Source organism: Etheostoma cragini, chromosome 17 (assembly GCF_013103735.1).
Source record: "Etheostoma cragini isolate CJK2018 chromosome 17, CSU_Ecrag_1.0, whole genome shotgun sequence".
Classification (NCBI taxonomy): Eukaryota; Metazoa; Chordata; class Actinopteri; order Perciformes; family Percidae; genus Etheostoma; species Etheostoma cragini.
In genome coordinates, this window is record NC_048423.1 from 20,135,363 (window position 1) to 20,145,452 (window position 10,090).

The 10,090-nt window shown below is 39.3% G+C and overlaps 1 long non-coding RNA gene across 1 annotated transcript in view; it reads right to left on the reverse strand.

The window, feature by feature from the left end:
• Nucleotides 1-6,845: 6,845 nt before the first annotated feature.
• LOC117960408 overlaps nt 6,846-10,090 on the reverse strand; it is a 17,813-nt gene continuing 14,568 nt past the window's right edge. Inside the window, exon 3 of the long non-coding RNA XR_004660140.1 lies at nt 6,846-6,966. This is a non-coding gene — a long non-coding RNA (uncharacterized LOC117960408). The remainder of the gene's footprint in view (nt 6,967-10,090) is intronic.

A 10,090-nucleotide genomic window follows, 5' to 3' on the forward strand; every position in this document is an offset into this window, starting at 1 on the left:
ACAATTAAATATAGGGTGTGTGCGTTGCATTGCCCTGCATTGCCCTGCTATACCGTGAACTACTACAACAACTATTTCTAGTCATAGATCCATTATCTTTATTGTAACTATTATTGCCTCTGTTCATCGCACCCCCAACCTGCCCTGTCAGACACTGCCAACCAAGAGCCTGAGGTCCGAGGTTTCTTCCTAAAAGGGAGTTTTTCCTCCCCACTGTCACACTAAATGCTTGCTCTTGTCTCGAGATGACTCTTGTTATGATTTAATACTATAAAAAGAAGTGAATTTAATTTAATTGAGTTGATCACTATATGAACAGTAGCTGTTTGTCGTACGATGGCGCTATTGTTTCCTGACTGCTGTTATACAGTAAACTGTTAGTGGGATATTCTCTGTAGGTCACACACATCATCTGTGCTTTGAGTGTCAACTCATACCAACACCCACATCCTTATGGTGCTTTGAGTATAAACACATATTCATTCAACCTGGAGACATTTTATTTGCATTCAGATCCTGATACCAGTAGGCTTATGCTCTAGTTTGTACCATAAACAAAGCAATGATGAGGGTAGTGGAAAAAAACAAGTTTGTGTGTGTGTGTGTGTGTGTGTGTGTGTGTGTGTGTGTGTGTGTGTGTGTGTGTGTGTGTGTGTGTGTGTGTGTGAGAGAGAAGCCATTTGACTTTTCATCCTTCAGAGTTTGGAAATGTTTGTGAAGTAAGGACATTTGGGTCGACTTTCTCTTCTTCAAGAGGCCAGTTCAGGGTTAGGATTTGTGCTAGCCCAGGGTTACCCAGACAGCAAACACATGCAAACACACACACTCACACACGCTCTCCAACTCTGAAGGCTGAAAGTGGGCCATGGCAAGTGTCACATCATGGGCCAACTTGGCCTTTTGTTAACTTACATTAGGTACAGCACTCTATCTGGACTATGTCATGGTGTTAAACATACATGTGGCTATATTAAACCCATGATATCGCCTCTGCACCAAGTTATTTCACACCAGTGTTATGTAACTACAGCATAACACAGCTTTTGACTTCTGATTGGGTGGTCTGGGTAAGTACAAAGCTATTCCTTGTACATTGAAAGTTTTGTTCTTTTTTCCTTTTTCTCTCTTATTTTGGAGCAACAAAAAACTTTTAGAAAACATGTTCTTTATACTCAACTATACTCTTCGCATTTGACAGCTTTAGTTACTAGTTACGTACAGTACACAAAATTTGATGAGCTCATAAAACAGTTAGCATGGATGGTTCCATACAATGCTCTCTACAAGTAAAATGAATGATCAGTTCACTAGTTCCCTTGAATTTGGGGTGTTTTAATCCATTTTATAGTATTTGAAAAAAAGAATTGACAAGGTTTCAGAACAGTGTCTTTGACATATCTGTGATCATCCGCCAACATACTAGGCCAAAATGATTTATAATTTCAGCTTTTTTATAACAAAAATGAGATATCATTTCAGATAAATGAGGTTGATTCAGCTATAGAACTACTGGTAATAAGTAGGTGCTAGTGGTGTATATACTAATGGAAAAAGGTGCAGAAAACGTAAAAAAAAAGTGTGAAAAATGGCAACAAAAACATCTTAAAAACCTTAATAACACTGACAAAACTGTCTAAAAAAGGACACAAACTTTTGAAAAAGTGTTGACACGGGAGGACAACTCAAGAGTTACGTGTGTACTGATATAGGCATAAGGTTGTCATGCATGGTGTCAGGGTCTTACTTTACTCAGCAAGGGTCTATTTTGACTTTCTGTATAATCTAGCAATGTATTCCTCAAACTCAAATATGTCAATGAACAGCCTGTCCATAAACCACAACGTCTCTGATTCCAGTCCAGCCAGGGTACTTTTTGCTTGTTATTCCTCATCTCCTCTCTCCCTCTCTTCCCTATTCCCCGTCATCTCCCTCCTCCTATCTAATGAAAACATAAAGTGCCCAAGAACATTACTAAAAATCCATCAGCAGGCATTTAAGCTAAAGTCATTAATAGAATAAGAAGTATTCACATACTTAAGAGAACACAGCAATACAAGTAAAAGCCCTGCATTGAATATGCTATGTATGTAAGGGTTAATGGCAAAATGTACTAAAGGTCTGATTATAGTTAGCCTGTTTAGGGGATCCGTGTGGTCAAATGAGGCTTTAGTGAGTTTAGCGAAGTGTGTTTCCCTTTACATAACCAACACTGGCCGTAAAATGTCAGCACATAAAAAGAGAGGTACTATTGAAACATGCTCAGCTGATCCGTGCAGAATGAAAAGGACATCAGTAGACAGTTGACCTCCTAGCAGTCAGCAGGGTAGAGGTTGATGCAGCGTCTGCAAGGTGAGATTTGGCCCTGCTATCCTTCCTCACTTCTGGGCATCTATCTGTGTTCAGGCCCAGTGGGAGAGACCATTGTGTCTTTGTTTGTAAGTTTGTGTTTAAACTAAGCAATAATTGTGGGTTGGCGAAGCTCAGATTTCTGTGTCGGGCTTTACTGTAGCCTATAGATTTCCACATGTACAGAAAATAAAAAAAATAAAATAGAAATTAAGACATTATGGGGCTTGTTTTGAGATAAACTACATGGTTACAATGTGACTTTGCTTTAAACGAGGGTTAAATTAGGAGGGAAAGTCTAAGGAAAGGCATCATTAACATTTGTGTTGTCTGTGTACAGTATGTGGTTGTAGCTCTCTGTCAAGGTGAGATTTGGCCCGGCTGTCCTACAGCTTCTGGCAGTGTCAAGTTAAACACAAGTGGAGAACATAGTACCGGAAGTAATGTTAATGCTTCTTCATAAAAGTATTTATTTCACTGTAAACTTATGCTATGTTATATTTTAAAATCATTGACAAATGTTGAGTAAATATTCTTGTTTCTTTAAAATTATATAGTTTATTTAATTTCTATATTTCGTATAGGATTTTACTAATGCTGTTTTTTATTGCGAAAATAATTACCGGAAACGGATTCTTGTTGTGGCTAGTGATTCAGAGCTAACTTCACACCGGTCATTGAAAAGGGGGCCGGACTCTGTCCAGTTTTCTTCCTACAAAAACCCCCGGAGTAAAAATCGAACAGCGTTAACTGGGAGAGAAGAAAGTAGACTTTAGATATTAAAAGTAAAAGTAAAAAAGGTATGGACTCTTCCGATTTTGCTTTACACTTTAAAAGTGTTTGCCATCGTCAAGTTCACCCCTGCTACGCTGGAATCGCCGAGGACAAGTGACTGGCATCGATAGAAGACCCACAACGACCTCTTAAAATGTCACGTTATGCCAGTATTTGTCAAAGTTTGCCTGGAACCGTCGCTTCCATTTAAAATCACTCTGAAATATGAAGAGCAGCAAAGCTGGCCCGCTGTCTACTACTGCTGTCCGCGGGGAAGTGGTGAGTTAACTTCACGTTACCTCCGGACTGTTTCTGTTGTCTCTTGTCTTGCTGGTTTGCAATTACGCCAAACTTCAAACAGAAATGAGTGAAGCTTGAGTTAGTACAGCTTTTAGCTCACTTACATACATTGTAAAACAGTCATAGATATAATACCTTTCATTAAAAAATACCACTCCTAAATTCGGGATATATCCTATTTTAAAAGCACACATAACCTTAACAAAAAAAGTACTTTGGGAATTGGTTCCTAGATACGCAAACTAGCGTTCCGCCAATCAGAGCGGTCAAGCGATGTCAGAACCAGAGTGAAATTGTAAGTGCTGCTTAGTGAATTATCTCCTGGTCGAAATAGCAAGAATAGTCATTAGACACTTTAAATGTCCTAACTTTATGTAGTATATAACCATGGTGACGACCAAAAAAACTTCGAAATTAAAATATTTTTGTATTGAGTTTGTCAAAGCGTCTTTAACACGAGAACTGAACGTAGGCTATAGAACTGAACGCATCCGCGTCAATTACTGCATCCGCCCAGCCGCTGAGCTGAGGCTGGGGGCTTTAATACAATGGTATCTAGTCAACGGGTTCTACAGAGTAGTCTGTAGAATAACTGCTGAAGAAGAAACTCAAGTGCTCACCCCATTTGGGGATGAAATATTTCACATAGTTTAGGCTTATGGGGCATTTAAGTTATCAGATGACATTAATTCATATCTGCACGTAATGTCGTAATCATATTCAAACAATTGCATATCGTCAGGTCAAATTTCCAGTTTCCAAACTATGCTACATTTTACTGTATGAAAAGATACTGCAACACCAACTGTAAATGAAAGGATGCTTGACTAATTTAACAAAAAAAGCTATTTTTTAGCAGTAACTATAGTAGCCACATAGTACACTGAGCCTTTTTTGAGAAAATGGTTAAATTTTTCTGTGTATTTATATATAGAGTAAAAAAAATCTATTAATGCAGTGGAACTAGAGCAGCACGATAAGGGGATCATTTCTAATTGCGATTATTTAGATTGATATTGCGATATAATGATAATGGAGGGAATGACCATTTTTGTATAATTATTCTCATTTTCATCAAAAATGATTAACATTGAAAGAAATTCAAATGATTCTAGTGTGATCTGTACCAAACAGATTTTTTCTTTTAGTGTGTAGGATAGGATTTGTAGGTCAGGACATCTCTGCAGCACCACAATACTTAGTTCAGAATGGTTTGACATATTTTTTGCCATTAACAAATCCTCTCCTGCGATTTGGATATTGCACCAGTCCATATTGGAACTTCCTAAGTAGAACTTATCTTTTAAATAAAAATCAAAAAATCAGTTTATTAGTAGAATGAAGGGAAGCAGAGGAGAATAAATCCATCTACATTTGGTGCATCGAAGGTTAGGCTTGGTTATTATAGCATAATGTATGAATAAGTAGTATTGGACCAGTGGATAGGATCGTCTAGGGGTTTAAAAGCCATAAAAGAATGCTCTATAATAGATAATACTTCCTATTAGTGTTTGTCGATTGACCGGAAATCATAATTTAACCTTATCTTCATTTTTCAACTAGATCACGTAGTAGTCATCTTCTAAAAGTACATTTGAAATAGGTAATCAGTAATCCGTAGTAAGTTACATAATGAAAGAGACCCCCTTAGCCCTGCCTATCCATCCGTCTCGTTCCTCCCTCGGGATGATGGTGGGTTTGGTTCCCAGACAGAATGAGTGTGCGGAAAAGCTTTCACAGTGAGGAAAGTGTACCTTTTTTAAAAAGGCATGAGCTTGTTGGTTAATGCAGCTGTTATAGATGCCATGATGATCCAGCTGTTCTTCGATCATTGTCTCTGGTGCTCCATACCAACACGTTGTGTAACATCAGGAACTTATGAACAGTATCCAAACCTGAAAACTCTTAATCTCTGTGCAGTTGTTATGTGTGTGGATCAAGATATCGCTTGAAATGCTGGGATTTTTGTTGTTAACATTTTTCTGTTGGACACCACCATCACTTAATTTGAAACTCTAATTTATTAATCCGGTGCTTCCTAAAGTAAAGTTCATTTAGATGTTTAAGTCATCGGTTTGTCCTCCGGTGATCAGCAGTAGTTTTCATGTAGAGGCTACGCAGGAAGTCCTTTTTAGTTACCGGGTTGTTTGTGTTGATCCAGGCCTCTGAGCTCTTTGTGTTTGAGGAGGGGTCTCCGGCCTCGCATGGCTGACCTCAGGGTTGCCATAGAGACCACAGGAGCGACTTCCTGAATTCTTGGCACATCCTGCAGTAGCCTACATTATATGGCGAGGATCTGGAGTCCAACTCGGAAACCACTCCAAAAATTGGTTTGGAGTTTTCCACTCCAAAAATTGGAGTGGAAAATAAGGGCGGAAGGCAAAGGGCATTTTATTTTGGATAGAAATATAAAAAAAATTATTTAAAAATAATATGATAAAGTAGTACATTTTAGAAATAAAAGGCAATGCAATGTAAAATGGTCCACGTTAAATCCCGACTTGGATATACAGTCTGTCTCAGTAGTTACCTGCTAGGCTAGCCAGGCTAGCTGTTACCTGCATCCAGTCTTTAGCTAAGCTAGCAAAGCTAATCACCTCTCAGTTCCAGCTCTGTACTAAACTCACAGACATAGCGGTATCAATCTTCTTACCTCACTCTTTAAAAAAAAGTATTTAACAGTTTTTTTTAAATCTAAAAGAGTTGACAGTTCTCACTGCAGAATTAACTAAGTACAAATACTCGAGTTATAGCATGTGTATGTAGCTGTAGCTGTTGTGGAATATCTACTGACCACACATCATTTTTGGTAGAGAAAAGAAGCCTTAATATACAGTATATAAAGAGGCATAATACTAGGTGCTTTGCCATTGGTTCTAGTTAACTAAACAACAATACTGTAACTGAAAACCACCAAAATGCTACATTTCAAATGTTAAGAATTAGGAATTATGCATGACTAATATTTTTAAAGGTCCCACTTTATGAGGCTTTTATTATTAATATGAGTTCCCCCGGCCTGCCTACGGTCCCCCAGTGACTAGAAATGGTGATAGATGTAAACCGAGCCCTGGGTATCCTGATCTGTCTTTGAGAAAATGAAAGCTCAGATGGGTCAATCTAGAATCTTGCTCCTTAAGAGTAGAGTTAAGGGTTTTAGGCAGTATTGGTATGGCCTCTGATACTGCCTAAAACGCTGGTATTGGTCTCAGGAAGTACTGGAGTTTCTGCACCGATCCGATACCACGTAAAAAAGCCCTAAAGAAAATCTACGTTAAAGTAGTTTATGTTCTTTTTCTGTTATAACTGACTGTCAAACTGGATGATAAAAGAAAGTTCTGTGGCGTTGCTCTAAAGAGTTCAACCTGAGCCAGACCGACAACAAATCACATCAAATCATATCAAACCCATACAGGGAGTACAGCTGTTAAAACATAATAAAACATACAACACACTGGTGTCGGATCAGTACTCAGTATCGGCCAATACGCAAATTCAAGTATCGGAATCGGTATCGGGAAGCAAAAGATGGTATCAGACTCTCTACTTATGAGGTCATAAGGGGCAAGGTTTCCTCCCCTTTCTCTGCTTTGCCCACCCAGAGAATTTGGCCCACCCATGAGAGAGAGCCATTGTGGCTTTCAAACGAGCAAATTGGCAGTTGGTCAAGGCCACACCCCCAGCCTCCATCTTGCCCCCCCCCCCCCAATTGCAATTTTGCTCCAAGGCTGAATTTCGGAAAAGACACTACAGATACAGTATTAGGGGAACACTAAGAGCATCCAAAGACCACCATGTCATGGGGCCTTTAAGTTAACTTTTTAATACAACCTCACATACTCCCTCAGGTAGCCTATGTGTACCCAGAGGTGTTCAAGGCTCAGAGTGGGCCTTTGGGGACACACATATGAAGGTGAGTGTGGGGATCCTCTCATGATTTATGTCAAGAACAACACAAACTTATTGTGGAAGTTAAAATTGAATATAATGCAGTAAGGAAAGTGGGCTTTGGCATCCGACTACACTTGACCACAAAGACATCACTTGAGGAGTATATAACGGCATAATGGAAACTTTTCTCCCAAGTTTTGCCACGATTTTCCTTTGACGCTGGCTAAAACTTCTTCGGGGGGGGCGCCAAAACAATACATACCATTCCATACCTGTATCCCTCCATTTGAGAAACGTTGTGTTGGTAGGCGTACGGCATTCATTAAGAACGACCCAGGGTTTATTCTCAACTTTTCCAACACCATTGCTAAACATAGTTTCCCCCAGGCCCCTGGTACTCTGCACCTGAGGCTGTTTGGGGACATTAACCTGCTGTTTTTGTCCTTTTAGGAGTCAACTGTGTTAATAATCAGAGTTCTGGTTTCACGGGCCACCGGCTCAGTTAGTATTCAGCACCCTGATTGGAATATGTGCTGGTCCGTTAAACTGCTGACAGTGACGGATATACAAGGTCAACTCGTCAGAGAGAGAGAGCTGCACGGAGGAGGAAGGGAAAGGGCAGGATCTGTGCTATCAGATAAAGAATGGAAACTTGTACGCAAACACAAGCCACACACACACACACACACACACACACACACACACACACACACACGTTGACACACTAATCCAAAGGTTGTACTCACTGGGGAGTGTTTTTAATGAAGATAAGAAACAATCTAATTATGAGGTCAAGGGCACATGTTACACTTGTTTAACTTGGATTCAGATATTACTGAACAGTACATCAATCTCACTCTGGGGTTTTAGGGAGGATGGTTGTCAAAGGAAAAGTGGAAAGTGCTTGAATAGAAAAGTCCCTCCCCTTCTGGTGTCCCACAAGGAACCTTATTTGGGGAAAACAAATATGCACGGTAGTCAAAGTCAACCGCAAGAGACAATTTTTTTTTTTCCTTTCTGTTTCAATTGTGCCATGAGATTGGATACTTGCCAATTTTTAAAAGATAGTTTTGCAAGTCAAGAAAGTTGCAGTCTACTAAGTGGACTAGATCTCTCGTCTCACACAACATACGTCACCCAACTGGCTTTTTTGTTGGGTCCTTGTAAATTATAGAGTTTGGTCTAGACTTACTCTATCTGTAAAGTGTCTAGAGATAACGTTATGATTTGATACTGTGAAAAAAATTGAATTGGTGTAATTTATCTAAATACTCCTGGTCTTTTAATCAGCCGGGAAGCAAAAGGACAAGCAAGACCTGTTGCTTGTGTTGGTCTAACTACGCGGCCATATACTTCAACAGTTTTACAACAAACTGCGACTTTCTTGACTTGCGAAATTATGTCTTTAAATTTACAAACGTATGTGTAATTTGTGGCACATTTCAAAACAGGATAAAAAAATGTTTTGTCTCTAGCCGTTAACTACCATAATTTTTTTTTTTTTCTGAAACACCGGAAGGAGAGGGACTCTAGTGTCTGAGAAACGTTTACAAAGGTTGTGGAAAATAAAGTCGTTGGACGTCAGAGCCATCTAAATGTGTGAATGTAAAGTCCGACATGAGCAGTAACTAGTGGAGTGGAGGTACAGCTTGACACTTCACAAACTCAGGTACTGAGTCACCAATTACACTTCAGTTAGGAGTCACGAGTGTTAGCCAGTTACTGGTGAAGGGGAATCGTGGATGGAGAGTAGACGTTGTATCGCTTGTGTGTGTTTTAAGAAACTGTTGGACCCTAAAGGAATTCTTTAAAAATGAGTGTGTGTGTGTGCGTGTGTGTGTGTGTGTGTGTGTGTGTGTGTTGCATTTATCAGATAAGAATGGCATTCCCATGCTCGTAATCTGTTGATTCCCTGTCTCTGTGTTTTTTTTTTTTTTCATTTGTGACTTTTTAGGTTACAGGGACACAGGATGTGTTTCCCTCTTGGCCAGTGGAACTTTTAGAGCAACGCAGGATGTTTTTATTTTTGTTGAAGACTTCTGAAACTATTATTTTCTGCCCCCCAAAAGTCCTTCCTTCCTGCATAGTGGGGATGGGAAAAATGATCTATTCTTAGAGGCCTCGCAATTCTCTCTCTTATCGATCCTGATATGGTAATAATCAATTTCTTTTTAAATGTGTTGATTTTTCTTTAAAAGTTACTGTCTCCAGGCAAGTACAAATCAGAAAAGAAGTGCCGGAAAGAGGATGGTATAACAGACAACAACTTAGTTTAGGCTAGAGTGCAGAAAATAAAACACAAAAATGTGTTGTGTGTATAAATACACATGCTCTAATAAGACATACATAAAACAATTAGGCAAAACACATAGAGGCTGTTGATCTACTTTATCACATTACATCTGACCACGTCATGTTTCATGTTCTCCACCTTTAAACATAACAGCTTCTGACATGGAAGATCCCAATGAGAAGATGCATGGAATGACTACACAATACAAACCTCAGTAGACATACTGCATATGTCAAAATCTAACAAACTCAGAATTATAGGTATTTTTTTTAAAATCATGCATTGAAATATACATTAAAAAAAATGGTTGCCTTGAGATGCATGGATAATTGGTTTAGAATTGAATTGTAGTCCTCTGAATCGAAATTGAATGGTGAGGTGCCAAGAGATCACTTTGGTTTCAAATCCGATCATCCATCCATCCATCCATCTTCGACCGCTTATCCGGTATCGGGTCGCGGGGGCAGCAGCTCCAGCAGGGGACCC